Source organism: Falco naumanni, chromosome 7, assembly GCF_017639655.2.
Source record: "Falco naumanni isolate bFalNau1 chromosome 7, bFalNau1.pat, whole genome shotgun sequence".
In the NCBI taxonomy this organism is placed as follows: domain Eukaryota; kingdom Metazoa; phylum Chordata; class Aves; order Falconiformes; family Falconidae; genus Falco; species Falco naumanni.
In genome coordinates, this window is record NC_054060.1 from 65,021,648 (window position 1) to 65,037,265 (window position 15,618).

The 15,618-nt window shown below is 55.9% G+C and overlaps 1 protein-coding gene across 4 annotated transcripts in view; it reads left to right on the top strand.

Annotated features, from left to right (window-relative positions):
* The first annotated feature begins 890 nt into the window (after positions 1-890).
* TMEM63C (transmembrane protein 63C) overlaps positions 891-15,618 on the top strand; it is a 33,027-nt gene continuing 18,299 nt past the window's right edge. Inside the window, exon 1 of one of the 4 annotated variants that reach the window (XM_040602191.1) lies at positions 891-1,073. The gene's annotated coding sequence lies outside the window, so the exon portion shown is untranslated. The other 3 variants (XM_040602189.1, XM_040602190.1, XM_040602192.1) reach the window with 3 other exon arrangements.

The window sequence follows — 15,618 nt, forward strand, 5'->3', positions numbered from 1 at the left end:
GCTGCAAGACAGCAGTCAAGGCCTCCAAGCCTCAGTGATGCTGTAGGACTGACATGGGCTTGTCTGGGGTGAGCGTGCACACTGCGTGACTTCTCCACATCTTACATATTGCTGGGGCTGAAGGAGGTGGTGGTGGTGGAAGAAATTTGGAAATCTTTTTTTGTTCAGCTGTCCCCTAAAGTTTTAGGCATGTGTTGTTTGGGCTACAGTAGCTCCTCGAAGTCACCAGTCAGGGATAAAAGTCTCATTTATTGTAAATTTTTATCAAAAGGCATTGCATTGTAGCCCGCCTGTGCTCTGCACCCTGCTTCAACTGAGCAGAAATCAGTGAGTGCTACCTCAAAAAGGAAAAAAAAGGAAAGATGCCATGGGGGACACCTGGTTTTTCCCCCTAGTTCCTCATCGTGAGCTGTGCCAGCCAGTTTCCATTTGCAGTGTGAAGGAGGGTTCTTGGCTGGCAGCTCATTACATGTTTTGCTCCCCTGATGCTTCTCCTGGTGACTTCCGCAAGCATCCTTGTCAGCCTGGAAGGTCCTTCAAACGGCAGGGGCTTAGCCACGGGGTTGTGCTTCTTCAGCCTGAAAATGAGCCCAAACGAGCCTCAGGCGGTGCTGCATAGCAACACTGTTTACTTAGCAAAGCCACAGATGTGGGACCCCAGCCCCCCTATGTGAGACAGTAGCAATGAAGCACTTGGGGTGTCAGGGGGACTTCCCTGTGGACACATCCTGGCGGCTGTTCCCCGCGGGGCCACTTGCAGGTGTGTCCCTGATCATCAGCTGGCAACACCTGTGGATGGGTGAGACCCGGGCCGCACCCCTGGGTGCGCTGCTGGCGCCGCCTGCATCCTCAGGGGTTAGGGAGATGGGCAGCAGGGGTGTGTGTGTGTGTACTGAAGGAGAACCAGGTTCTCAGAGCCCCTTTGCACCGCGGGGGCTCAGGCCCCGTCCCCCGTGTGTCCCCCCCTCCCGCAGGAAGGCACTGCTGTTCTGCGCAACGAGGACCCCGTGGAAGTTTCTCATCGACCCCCGCGATGCCGCATCAACGGGAGAGGTTTTGCCAACGCTCCTGAGGTCTCAGGCGCCCCCACCCCCGCGCCGTGCTGGGGGGCTGCCCCCCGCCTGTCCCCGCCGCGCTGGCCGGCCGCCCCGGGCCCGCTCCCCCCGCGGCACACGCCCGGCGGCCGCCCCGCGGAGCCCGAGCGCTGCGGCAGCGGCAGCGCGGGGAGGCTGCGGCGGGCAGCGCCTCAGACCCAGAAATAGCCTGAGCCGCGCAGACCCGCGCCCCGCCGCGCCGCCGGCAGCTCCCGCCCGCTCCCCGCACCGGCAGCTGGGGCCGCCGCCTCGCCGCCCCCCACGGTAGGCAGCGCGGCGGGGGGCTGCCCGCCCCCGTCTCGCCCCCCCTCCTCCCACCGCGGGGCCCGGAGCTCCTGCCGCTTTTCGGCCTGGCGGCCGGCAGCGCAGGCCCCGGCGGCCGAGCATCGGTAAGGCGGCGGGGGGAGCAGCCCGGGGACCGCGGCTCGGCCGCCGCAGCGGGGCGGGCCGGGGGGCGGCGGCCCAGGCCCCTTCCCCTGCCGGTGCCGGGCAGCCCGCGGGGAGGGGCGGAGGGAGGCGGCGGGCGCGGGGCCGGGACCCCCCAGCAGGTCAGTGCGGGGCGGGGGCCGCGGAAGCGGGGAGGGGGGCTTGGCGGGCAGCGGGTGGTGACTGGGGGGGGCAGGGGGGTCCGTTGTGCCGGTGGGGTGTCTGGGGTGTGTGTGTGGGGGAAGCTGCGCCGTGCGTGGGGCTAATCCCGGCCCCCCTTCCCCGTTTAGCTGCGCCTCCTGGGTGGGCCTGGCTTTGGGGCTGCGCTGGGGGGATGCTACGGCAGCTTGGTGCCCCCCCCCCCCGCCCCGGTGTGCTGGTACCGCGGGGGCAGCGCCCGGCACGGCCCCGGGGCGGCTCTGCGGGGTGCGAGGATGGGGCTGGCCCGTTGGGGTGGGAGGTTTCTAGGCACTTGGCTCCGGTGAGGCGCAGTTTTCCTGCCCCCCTTCGGGACCAAGTACCAAAGTGGCTTTAACTAACGCTCGGCTCCAGCCGGGTGATGGGCAGCTGCGGCCCGGCAGGGTGGGGGGGCTTCCCTGGGCTGCTGGAGGGGGTCAGCGGCCAGAGTAGGGAGCGAGCCCCAGCCCCTCCGTGTCCTCTCCCAGCGCACGTGTGTTGGCCTGCGCCGCAGTCCTCTGATGCGAGATAAAATGTCATCCCACCGCTGTGTCATGCCATGGCTTGTGCTTGGTCCCCGCGTCATCCTGGCCACAGAACCCTCCTTGCGGGAGCCACACCTGAAGGTGCTGGAAACACACGGTGCTAGCAGGGGAGAGGAGGGGGAACCGCTCCCCGTTTCTCCCTCCAGCTCTGGGAGGCTGATGACTCTGGGAGGGCTGTCAGGCCAGGATGATCTAACGCTCTGGCAGAGCTGCTCTTCCCCAGTTTACGACTTCATCCAGATCTGTCCACGGATCAAAGCCCTGCCTTCTCCCTCGCTTGCTTCCCCATCCTCTCTCGTGGTGCTGCACAGTAGGTTGGCAATTCAGGAACCTCCTGAACAGAATGGCTATTATCCTGGAGAAAGAGACCTTTGTCTGACTGGTGGATGGTATTTCTGTGTGAACATCTCTTTTAACTGCTTAGCCACCATCCCCAGGATTGGTGTATGTGCCTCTGCTTTCTCCCCTTTCAGAGAGCTGGGGGGGAGCAGGAGGTGAGGGGAAGGCTGAGTGGGCAAATGAGCTATGAGAAGGCACCTTACCCCATGCTGGAGTTTTACGATGCTGTGTGAGGGGTCAGGCTGCCTGTCTGAGCAGGCAAAACGTGCCATTGGCAATCAAAGATGCTGTTGAGGTGGTTTGCAGTGTTTGCTTAGAGGGGAGAAGGTGTGCAAAAGACAGAAAGCAGAAAGACTGGCTCCAAGACCAGACCTGAACCTTGGCCTCGCTGCCTTCCTTGCTACCCTGTAAAGTGGTGATCAGGGCTAGGCAGCAGATGGAGAGGGAAGCAGAAACGGCCCTTTCAGGAAGGATTTGTCTTAAGTTCCTGGCAGACAGCCATTGGCAAACAAATAAGTAATAAATAAAAGCAGGGAGGCCACTGGCACCCCTGCAGCCTCTGACTCCATAGCACATATGGGCTTTTCCGGCTTTCCTGTAAGCTTAAACCTCTGCCTTCTTCCCCTGACAGCATACTGGCTTCCCTTTCCCGAAACTCCATCTGAATGCCTTTCAGCTTTCAGCTTTTTTTTTCTTTTTTTTCTTATGATAACGCTTGCATGGCTCTGTAGCTGCTGTCCTCTTCAAAGCTTTTCCTGAGGTTAACTAGCTTATCCCTGGTTTGGTGGTTACTGACATCAGTAAGCGTAGGGTGGTCCTGCAAGCGGGGAAGAAATAGCGATGCTTGCTGGGGGCACTGGCCAGGGGTAGGCACAGGCCCTCTCCAGTACATACCATCCTCCTTCTGTGCAGTGACTTCTGGCCCAAGGGAAAGGAAGGCAGATTTCAGCACAGCTTCTGTCACTGCCTTAAAATATTCCTTGCAGGAAATACCTCCGTCTTAACAGACTGCAGGAGCTCTCCCCAAGCAGCAAGGAGAGGGAGAAATGTTTCCAACACCCACAAGTGAATTCAATTGATATTAAACTAATCAGTCACTTAAAGTTTTAGGCGAACGTCAGCGTGCTGTGCAAATGCTGACTCTGTGAGTCCTACAAACACCAAAGCCTTCCTCCTGTTGTCACTTCTGCCTTTGGTGGAACAGCTCTTCTTACCTACTTTAATTGCTGTAAATATATTTCATGTACTTAGCCCTAAGTTCGAAGAAAACCTTGCGTTGCTGATGCACTGCGCTCAGAGCAAAACCAGGTTTCCTTTGAGATTATTTCTGAAGTGGCTCCAGTCCCAATTTCCTTCCAAACGAAGCTTTGGCTTGATTACATTCAGTCCCTAACCAGCTATCAGATCCTTAGCAACAACAGGTCTTAGAGTTTTTGAGGATCCCCCCTGGCACCTACCTGCACTTTAAGATGCCTAAACCTCTTTTAAAAGCTGGTTTGAAGTTATTGCTTTAAATGCAGCTGGGACTGGTAATTAGGCTGCGATCACACCTTGTTACTGGGTGAGGACAATGGCAGCAGTTTGTTCACACTATTACAGCAACAGCAGCGGGAGAGCCATGGACAGCCCTTCCCACCCTCCAGGCTGCTATTGTTGCTGGTTAATGGGTGAGACTGGGTGCAGCAGGTCCTGCAGGACCTCTTTGCAGAGGCAGGAGGAGGTGGGCTGAAGGAGGGGCATGGGGTCCCCTCTCCCAGCCTGCTGCCCTGGTCCCTGCATCACCCTCACCTCTCTGGTGGTTCAGCAGTCACTTGATCTCATACCTCCTCACCACGTTTGCTTTTTATGACTCATCTTGGTGCTTACCCGAGCCCCAGCGCTGCCCTGCCTGTCCTGGTACAGCCCTCTCTTAGTGGATGGCTGTGTTGGAGTAAGAGCAAACCTCTTTGGCTGAGAAATTGCCTTCCTAATTGAAATTACTGTAATGTTGCCCAGTCTCTGGGGAGCATGAGCGCCATGGTATGGAAGCATTTCAACACGGGGATCAGTTCTGCTGTTCCCAGCAGAGTTGCTGTGAGAAGCTGTGGGTACTGGTTTGACCAAGGAGGGGCTGCTTTGATCTCCAATAAAGTTGTGTTTAAAATGGAGTACCACAGCAGAGAGGCTCAGTGCTCCTGTTCAGTGGGAGCATGCGAAAGCTTCGGGTGACCCAATTCCCCTACCCTCAGCACCACCATCTTGTGTCGTCTTGTCGTCTGCAACTTGTGGGTGAGCCGAGAGGAAGGCAGGATCTGAATGAGCCAAAGCTCCACTGTGTCCCCCTGTGCTAAAAGGCAGGTTGTGAGAGGTGGAAAAACATGTCAGCATCTAAATTTGAATTCCTCCTAACAGAGAGAGGAAGGGGCTGTGGCCCTGCTTCACCAGGGAGCACTTATTGTCAGCTGGGAGCTGGTGGTAGGAAGCTGGGGCAGGAGGTGATGGAGACTGAGACAACGAGCCCCTGGATGTGGTGTGTTGGATGGGCTAGGGGAGACCGACCTTCAGAGAAGGTAGAGGTGGAAGAGTTAGGGCAAACCTTGGGTTTGGAGGGATAGCTGGGGAGAAGGTCCCAGCTGTGGCCCAAAGTGAGCCCGTGGTACCCTGAGACGAGGCCTGGGGACACTGCGTTGGCCAAACTAAGGTGACCCTGCTGGGGGAGTCCCCTTGCTGTGCAGCAAGATGATCCCTGCTAGGATGACACGGCATGGCAGGGACACGGCACAAGCTGAGGTCCTGAGACATCATGTGAGAGCTGGCAAGCTGACGGGTGACACGTGAGGTTTGGAAGTGGCTGCCCATGGGCCACAGGGCACCAGTGCAGCTAGGATCCCAGTCTGTGCTGGGACAGCCTCCAGTAGCCTGGGGCTTGAGACCTGGCTGGAGGACCTGCTTGCAACAGCTGGTTGGGATGGTCTTCTCAGTGTGGCTCTGGCTTGGAGCAGAGTCTCCATCCTTGGAGATACTCAAAACCCGCCAGGACATGGCCCTGAGCAACCTCCTGGAGCTGGCCCTGCCCTGAGAAGGGAGGCTGGACTCGATGATCTCCCTCCAGCCTCAACGCTTCTGGGATTATTTGTCCTGTCTTCTGACAAATTCAGTCACCGTGGGATAATCCCCAAGGCAGCGTTAGAGAAAAGACCAGGAGTATGGAGGTTTCCTTAGCTCTCCTGAGCCTGCAGGCAGTGATCTTGGAGGTGTCTACACCAGTAAGAGACTTCCAGGGCTTGCAGGCTCCAGGCTGGGGACATGCACTGTTCCTTGTGTTTCTGGGCTGCTTTTCCCAGGAGAGGCCACAGACGGTAGAACTATGTGGGAGGAAAGTGTAATGGCAAAACCGGCAGAAAACCAACCTAAACTTCATAGACCTCAGAGTAAGTTTGATCTGCGCCTTGTTTGGCTCTTGACCTGTTGCTGAGTAGGATGGATGGATTAAAGTCACGATTTAAATTAATGATCAGAAAGCCACAACCGAAGTACCTAGTTTTCATCTTGCTGCTTTTGTACACTTCTTCCCTTTTCTTAAGGACAAGTTGATTCTCAGTGATGAGTGTGTTGTGGTGCTTAGGGCTGAGCAGGAGGCTGCACCATGCTTGAGTGGGTTTAGGGTGGAACACGTGGTTATTTAGATTCTTAAGGCCCTGATTTCTTGCATTAGAAAGTGGTGAGTGACACATGTCTTTATTAGTTATCTCTTCATTATTTATTACAAGTTTGATGCTGCTGTATTTCAGTGGAAAATGAAATCCTATTCAAAATGCAGAAAGCAAGCATTTAAAAAATGGTTTCTAGTTGGTTAAATAAAACTGCTTAAAATGTATGGGTCCATAAAAGAAAACTAGATACGTTTATGGAAGCATTATTTGTATATTTAATGAATTTAACAATGCTCTATTACTATACTATATTGTATTACTATAATACTTACTACAGGAACATAATTTTATTATAGGACATGTAAAACATAAACAGTCATATAACCTGATAATTTCTGGCTTTTAAGAATTCAGAACTAGTAGAGATCATCCTTTCACACTTCATCTTCATTGGTCTTGGAAAGGGAACCAGGCTTTCCTGTGTTAACCTGCAGTAATAGTCTGAACTTTGACTAAACTAATCAGTGTACTACATTAATTGAAACTTTTTTTCCCCCCCTCTGTTTTCTGCTGTCAGAAAAAAGGTTGCTGCTGTCAGAGTCACTTTTGCAGTTCATCAAGATTTAGCTCCGAGTGCTCAGGTGCTGAGCAGATCTGGCAGCAAAGACATCCTGCATGAACTTCTGCTGACTTATTTTTCACTGATGGGAGTGATCTGAGGTCTTAGCATGTATGTTATTAGAACTTCCAGTTTTAAATTGGCTGTCTTTTAATTTAAAAAGTTTTCAGTTCAGACAAAATCTGATTACTTTTAAGTCGGATATATGTTTCCAAAAGTCATAATTCTTTTATTTGTTTGGGTTCCAAGTCCTCTTCATTGCCTTTTCCTTTCATATTACGCTGCCGCTAATCTTCTCATCAGGCAGTTTCATTGGATTTTTCTGTTGGGAGGTTTTCATCAAGTTTAATTTTCTTTCATCTAAGCTTTTAATTTCTTGTGTTTTCTTCTGTGAAATTTCATCAAATTCTTCCTTGTTCAGAACAAAAAAAAAAAAGCCCCAAACCCAACAAAGAAAATACTGCTGATAACAGCTGCAGTGGCTGGGCCACCTCCTGAGAACGGTGCATTTTAAAGACGTTTGGGTTAGTTCAGCCATTGCAGGAAAGTCAGGGTGGATGTTCCTGCATATTCAGTCCCCTGATGCCCTACCTGCTGGGCTGGGTAAACCTAGCTAGGCAAAACTTTAGTAATTGGACTTACAGACTGTGACCGTGCCCTTGAGTACATACGTGCACAGTCACAACTGCAGCTTTACATGTGTTTGTGTTCTGGGGTAATCGTTAGGTTTCAGGATTCCTCCATCACAGCAGCTGTGTCTGAGGGGCTGGCTGTTTATCTGGACAGCCCCCACACAGAGCCAAACTTCAGGGATTTCTTTCCCCTCTGTAACAAGGAGGTGAATTTCTGGCCCTCGTGAAAGGCATGTTGCAGTTGGTTTCAGCAGAGAAGGGATTTCACTCTGCATTTCTTTGGGCTTGGGGTTTTTTGTGGAAAATATCCAGAGGGCAAAATAAGTTTCTGCATGTCTGTAGCCTTTAATGTCCCAGCTGGGAGTGGTGCTCAGGGGTGTCCCTCCACCTCCCCAGCTGCCCGTGGGAGCCCACCATGCCAGCACTGTCCCCTCCCCATCCCCTGGGGTGGGAGAAGGGGTGTGCAGGCGTGTGATGGGACCTGCTGAGCTTTGGGTCCGATCCTGCTTTCGGTGCTGCAGGCTGCCTGCCTGCTTCCTGAACATGCTGGGCAAAGCTGTCTGTTCCCTGGAGCTTGCCTTGGTCAAGAAAGAGGTGGGAAGTGGGAAAGCATTTGTGCCAGCAGGATGGTATCTCGCTTCCTCACTGAACAGAGGTAATTTGGGTAGCTGGGTTTTGCAGCCATGCCCACCTGCGTGGCCAGCATGGCGCTCTGCACCAGCGGCATTGCTGGAGCCCGCTTTTGGCTTTAGGCTGGTCCTGCAGCTCAGGGTCTCTCCATGCTGTGGTGAGCATTAGGAAAAGCCTTCCCAGTGCCTTCAGGTGGCTCCTCACACCTGACTTTTGGTTCTTTTTTGGTCCCCTCCCTTCAGCATGACATCCATGTGCCTCATGATAGAGCTGTGCTGCCAGGAGAAGCGTGGAAAGCATCTGGACAGGACTGGTGTTTACTGCAGGTGGTCCTGTCCCTAGGAGAGAGGCAACATTACAGGATTCAGCATCACTTAAATATTGATCCCTGCCGTGCTGGAGGAGGGTTTGGCTGCCTGTGCAGAGCTCTGCTCACTCTCCCAGGGCTGTGGTCAGCACAGGGATGTCAGGATGAGCAGGAGCCTCCGCAGCATCTGTGGTTGCGCAGCTTTTTGTCTCTAGTAAGTGCAGGAGTGGTACTGGCACTGATGAAGCAGCGGGGTGTTTCAGAGTGGGGTGTGCCTGTGCTTTATTGGAAGTGCTGGTTGCCCCAGGGAGCTGGGCTGGGAAGTGCTGGCTGTGCTGAGGTCTCCTGCACTCTCACCTTGGGTTTTCTTAAGCTGCCTGGAGGCTCCATGTGTTTCCAAGTGGGGAGATGCTTCTCAGAGCAAGGATGGCAGCTATGCAGCACAGCATGTGCCAAGCTTCCCCTTACATTAAGCACACAGCGGGTGAGGAGGTGGAGACCCTCCTCATGCAGTAAATGCCTTGCTGGTACTGCAGAGGCTGAGTACAGGATCACAGGGTGCTCACTGGGACCAGGCCAGCGAGGCAAGAGCAGCATTCATGGTTGTAGATCTGGGCTGTGCTGGGAGAGGATGCAGGCAGGCAGAACAGCATATCCAAAACCAGGCGGAAAGCTGGAGTCTGGGCTGGGGCTGGGCCAGGACATCTAGCCACGGTGAAAACCCCTCCATATCAATACTGCATCCCTGAGCATCTCTCCTAAAATGGGCACGGAGCCTGTCTGATTCCTGCTAATTGTGGCAGGGCTGTGGAGAGGCTTGCAGTGGCTGTTGCTGGGATACTGCTCCCTGCCTGGGCCCCCAGATCTCTTTGGCCGGCTGTATTGCTGGTGCTGCGATGCCCAAAGTGCCCTGGAAGGACCAGGGGACACGGGCTTGGGGAGGCTCCTTGTGCAACTGTTTGCTGCAGCACCATATGTTTAAATTCCTTTCCTTTTCTCTTCCACATGAGCAGTGATGCTGTGGAGGGCAGGGGGTGGCTGCTTGGGCACCCTGTGCTGCTGGCAGGGTGGGCAGAGTGGTGCAGGGGCTGCCAGCCCTTCCTTGAGCGCCAACCCGGCTGCATGGCCCTGTATGCAGGCAAGGTGGGCTTGTGTAGAGAAACCAGGGACACTCTGCCCCTAAAACTTGCCATTCTGATCTTTTTTCCCATTTTCCCCCTCATCCCACATAGTCTTTTTCCAAGGCTGACTTGCCCACGGAGCATCTTTGATGCTGGCTGTTGAATGTGGCATGTTTGAAAGGATATGACCCCACGCCCCAAACCTGCCAGGCTGGGCTGACAGCCCCTACGCAGTGTTGTGTCGCCTGCTCTTGCAGCAGGAAGAGCTTACAGGTCGCTCCGTGACCACCCTGCTGCCAAATCTGCCATCTGTCTCACCACGTCATCTGGGTGATGCTGCGCCTCCCAGCCCACAGCTTCTCTCCTCCCCATGCCTTGTCCCTTTCCCAGCCCGGCTGCTGTACATGTCCAGATGTGACGCTTCTTTCTCTGCCTGAAGGGAAAGAAACAATTTCTTGTGTTTTCCTCTGTCACATCTATCGCTCCCAACGCCCCTTGCGCTGGCCGTGGGCATGGCTGGAGCGGGGCAGAAAGGCAGCGTGGTGGCTGTGGGCAGTGCCAGCCTGCAGCACTGGCACAGCAGAGGCTGCGTGCTGACCGTCTGTGCCCTCCTCACTCCCATGTGCAGGGCCACCTGCCTGTGGTATGTGTGTGTTAGGGGGGATCCTGAACCCCAGTCCTTGCCATGCAACTTGTCCCTGCTCTCTCTGGCTTGGGATGCATTGATGCGCCCATCTCGATGCCCCCATAATTTCTTCCCTCTTATCTCTGATGCTACAGGGCTGTTTGATTCCCCAGGTCCTCCCCATGGAGGAGATGAGAGCAGGCTGTTGGGTGTGATGGGCTGCCTGGACTGCTCTGCTCTGCCCTGCAGCAGGCACATGGCTGGGACTGTGCTTGGGTGTCCTGGGCAAGGGGAATTCCCCAGGGGCAATGGGAGAGATGGGGATGAGCTGTCTTGTCAGCGTGCGCAAGCACCTGTCGTGCCAGGAGGAGACTGGAACCATCGGTGCTTTGCAGAGCTGCATGCCTGCAGCAAAACATGCGCCTGGGAGAGCTGCCTCCCTTCCCAGTGCAGCAGAGCAGCTTTCCTCTGATCTCCCCTGAAGGCTGCATGGACTGCAGAGGCAGCTGGATGTGTACCCCTGTGACCTGGGGGGACCAACTGCATGCTCCCTCCAGTGCCCCAATGAAAAGCAGCGCAGAGCTGGCCCTGCACAGGGGCAGGATTTAGGGGGGGGCAGCGGGCAGGTGGTTGGCCCACAGCCCAGGTAAAAGCAGCTCAATCTGCTGTTGAGACTATGAGACAGGTTCAGTCACTTCCCTCCTCCTTTTCAAATTGGCTTGCACACCCAGGGTGGGGATAGGTGGTGATTTGGTTGGTCCCCAGGGGATGGAGGTGGCCAAGCCAGGCCTTGGGGAGCACCTTCTCTCCTCCTTGTCCTCTGGTTGCAGTCCCCTGTGCTCACACCATCAAAGGCTTCCCCTGCCCTTTGATGCACTATTGACTCAAACAGGTATGCTGAGCGCTAGCCCCCCTGGTACGGCTGGATGTGGCTAACTCCGCGGCTGCTGGGGCCACCCCCGCTTGTGCAACCTGCCGGTGCCGGAGCCTTGGCTGAGCTGCCAGCTCCCACGCTCCCAGGGCAGTGTGATTCATTCCAGTTGTCTGGTGTTACCCAAAGCTGCTTGGAAGCTGGGCAGAGGTGGGAAGAAAGCCTGGTCAGGGCCAGGATTGGTGAGGGGTGTGCTCGGTGGTTCCTGCTGCAGCCAAAACCTCGCTCTGCTCCTGGCACCGAGGACAGGTGGTAGAAATGTTCTAGCTCTGCAGATGCTCTAAAATCATGGTTTATTTGTGTGTGTGGTGTGTACATATATATATAGTGTGGAAACTCACTGCTTTCAGGAAAGAAGGTTTTGTGCTGGCAGAGAGGGGAGCTGGGCAGGGCAGGAGCGTTTCTTTGCTCCAGCAGAACCAGCTGCAGGGAATGTTGCGGCTGCTTGAAGCTGGGGAGGAGCGTAGAGCAGGGGGGCTGGCAACAGCCAGGTGCCAAGGGCTCCCCCAGAGCAGTGTGGAAGGGGGTGCATGGGTGGCCCAAGAAGGGAATCAATGGAACAAGCGTGATGCTGCCCATCTTATACTGGCCCCTGGGAGGCTGTGGGATGAGGGTGCTCAGCAGCAGGGTGCCCCCAGGTCCCTATCAGGCAGCAGCAGCTGGAGCGGAGCTGGGCCCAGCAGCGTGGGTGCCATATCCCTGCTAGCCAGCCACGCGCCTGCGCTTGCCGCCCATCACACAGCAGGCTTGTGGGCATCAGCTGGGAGGACGGCTGGAGGAGTTCAGAAGCCGAGGGCAATCATGCAGGGGACTTGAAATGTGCCTGCATTCTCCACCAGCTCCGTGGTGAGGTCCCTGCAATATCCAAGTGTGCCACACCATCCCAGCTGGGCCAGGACACCGGGATGCAAAGCCACTGGAGCTGCCTGGTCCAAGCAGTGTGGTATTGGGCTTCCCCGTCTGCGTCCCCCTCATGCACAGCCCAAGTCCTCTCCTTGCCAGTCATCTTCCCTCTGCCCTGGGGTGATGTTCCCTCCGCTCACTGGTGAGGGCTGTAGCTGTGCTGGCTGCCCTCGGGGCTGTCAGTCTCTCTGCAGCAGGTGGCTTTATAAAAGGCAGCAGATAAACTTCCCACTCTCCACCTCCCACAGCTTCCTCCTCTGCAAACAGCAGAAGGGCCTCGGGGAGGAAAGAGCTGCCTTTTCCCCGATCTCCATCCTACCTTTCGCCCCATCTCCAGGTACCACCGTGCTTCTGGCACCTTGTGGCACCATGAAAGATGCCCGTGACCCACAGTGACAGCTCTGGACTAGCTCCCGACTGTGGCTCCTGGTTTCCATACAGGTTTCCATGAGGGAATGTTTTTCCCAGCGGAGGTGGCGCTTTCCCCTCACACAGGCCTTAAAATCCTCCTCTGAGCACAGTTACCTGGATGGAGGAAGAGGCAATCTGCCTGATGTCCCACCGCTGCTGCAGCCTCCCTGAAAGATGCCTGCCTTGGCCTTCAATGCCAAATGGGGGCTTCTGCTGCCAGACCGGCTGTGTGTGGGCACAAGCCTCGGAGCTGGGAGGTGGTAAGCAACCAGGGGTACCCTCTGCGGGAAGCTCGAGCACTTCCCTAGGGCCAGCTGCTGGGGTGGCCCTCAGTCATGCAGGCAGCGGGGGCTGGGAGTTGTCCTGCTCTATGCATAGCATCATTAACTAATTGCAAGCACAGGGGTTGCTCTGGGGACTGTGAATGGCATTCAGCATCCCAGCTTGGATCAGGGACCTAGTGGTACCAGGGGGGTTCTTTCCTGTTTTCCTGAATGCACGTGCATGTTAACTGGAAGCCCTGGGATGGCTCCCTACCCCTTTCCCACTTGTGAGGAACCTGGGTCTCTGTCCCTCACAGTCAGCCCCAGCTTTTTCATAGAATCACAGAACAGTTTGGGTTGGAAGGGACCTTTAAAGGTCAGCTAATCCAGCCCCCCTGCCATGAGCAGGGACATCTTCAACAAGATCTGGCTGCTCAGAGCCCCGTCCAGCCTGACCTTGAATGTTGCCAGTGATGGGGCATCTGCCACCTCTCTGGGCATTCTGTGCCAGTCTTTCACCACCCTCATCATAAAATTTTTGTGTCTCATATCTAGTCTGAATCCACCCTCTTTTGGTTTAAAACCGGTACCCCTTGTCCTGTCACTACAGGCCCTGTTAAAATATCTGTCCCCACCTTTATTACAAGCCCCCTTTCCTGGCTCCCTGCTCCCAGCCATCGCCCACCAGTAGCCCAGTGGCTCCCTGCCCTGTGCGTGTGCTGAGCCTGGCACGGGTAACCCTTTGTGCCGAGGGGTGTTGATTTAAGTGTTACCAGAGGACAAGGGTGCACCACGCAGAACGAGCGATGTGCCCCTGCCCTGCGGAGACTGCAGCCCAATTAGCTTCTGTTTGCTTGATGCTATGCACGCCAAGGGTGTGGGGGGCTAAGCACACTGTGTGCACAGCAGGAGATTGAAATATAAACCAAACAGAAGTTGGAGCTGGTGGCAAAAAGGGCTGGGGTTGGAACAAATAAACCCTGCCCCGGTTCTTCCTTCCCAATTACCATGTGCTGGCTCCAGCAGCCGCTGGCCTGCGTGTGCATGGAGGAGGTGCTGGAGAAGAGCTGCTCTGTGTATGGTGTCTCCCACGTGCCGTCCCAAGCACACCTCCCCAGCTGTAGGTCTCACCATAAGCACCATTTGCTCTTGGTTGCCTGAGGTTTGGCTTTATTCTCGCTCCAAGGAGTGATACAGCGAGTCGGTGCTGCCCTGCTTGGTTCACAGCACCCCCCTGGGAGAAGGGGCTCATACAGATGGCTGCTGTACCGCAGAGGAAGGCCACAAACATTGTCTGCAGAGAGCCTTGCTGGCGGCCAGGTGTTGGGATGCTTTCTCATTCAAAACCCTCATACTTGGAGTTTAGTCCGTCCCAGTGCCAAAATATGGCCACCCTGGGTCTGCATGGCAGTGCCAGGGAAGAAGGGGAGGGCAGGGAGCTGGGGGCAACGCAGCAGCCACCCCAAGGGGACATGGCAGGGTTTTGCTCTCAAATGCCGTATTGGTTTCAGGTGAGCCCTGGGGCAGAGTGACCCTGTGCAGGGTTTCCCGAAGGTGGTGGCAACCCGCTGCTCCTGAGAGCAGAAAAACCTGCTTGGCTCCCCGAAACGTGGATTACTGGATTACGTTGTTTAGCTGGTCCTGTTGGGAGTGGTGGGTGAGGAGAGGAAAGCAGGGAGGACGCATGTTTTCTGTCCCAGGAGCAGATGCCTTTGCCCTCATCCTGCTGCCCATGTGGTCCCTTGTGGTGAATTCCTGGGCCTTTGCTGTCCCTTTCTGCAGAGAGCTCCCAGAGGGCTGGGGGGACGCACAAAACATTGGGAACTGGAGCAGCAGTGCCAAAGGCGGGCTCACCACCAACGGGAAGGGGATTGCCATGGGGTTTGCATCCCCAGAGCCTGGGTGGGCTCATGGGCCCGCTGTCCCCCACTCCAGCTGCTAGGGAGCCTGGTGGGTACTCATACCCCTTGGTGGGAGAGCATTGCTAGAGCTTACTGGTGAGGAAGCCAGGTTGCTGCATATGGTGTGGTTCTCCTTGTTTGGAAGATGCTTCTGGTTTCCAGCAGGCTGATGGGACAGGCTGGTGTGTCCCCTGTGTGAGGCAGCTGTGGTCCTATTGGTGATGGGACGGGGACTTCTGTGGAGGGTTGTCTGTGCCATGGCCTTAGCGGGGTGTGGGCACAGCGTTCACACCAGTGTCTGTGTTTATGCTACCTGTGTTTATGCATCCAGTGCCTTGGCTCCGCGGTGTTCCTGGGGCCTGGTTCCACTCTGTGTGGGTCTTTGGGTCTCAGCCCCGGGGAGGTAGGCACTGCTGTGCAGTCAGGTGCCTGCCCTGAAGATGCTGAAGGTGGTGCAAAGAGCCCTGCCCAGGGATGCTGCTGCCCCACGCCTGCTCACTCCACAGGCCACAAGCAGCCTGACCCTCCCTTTGCTTCTTGAACCTGGAGGTCATGACTAAGAGGGAAGGGCAGAGGGAAAGCCAGAGGATTGCTTTGGACCCCTGCAGGGTTTTGGAGGGCCATGTCTGTGGTCCCATCCCTTCTGTGCTTGTCCCCCTTGGGGCTGGATGTGACCTGTGGCACGTCTGTTCTCCTGAGCACCGAGCTACAGGGATGGAGAGGTCACCATGCCCTTTGGTGCCAAAACTGCCTCTGCTGGTGTGTGCGTTGAACTCAACACAGGGTGTTGATGAGCGTTTTCCCAGCCTGAGGTTGTTTGTTAGCCATGCTGAGTCAGTGGCAGTGGCTCAGATTTCCTGACCTCCCCATCACTGCAGTCCCACAAGGTCAGTCACTGCAGTCCTGCAAGGCGGGATGCAGGAGGTTTGTCTCCCTACCCAGTCTGGGCACGTCAGGGCATGAACCTCCTCTTCCCATTACGGTGGTCCTCACTTTCCCCTCTCGCAGCCTGGCTGCATCTCCTCGTGAAGGAGGAAGGATGCAGAGGCAGTCAGGTAGCGG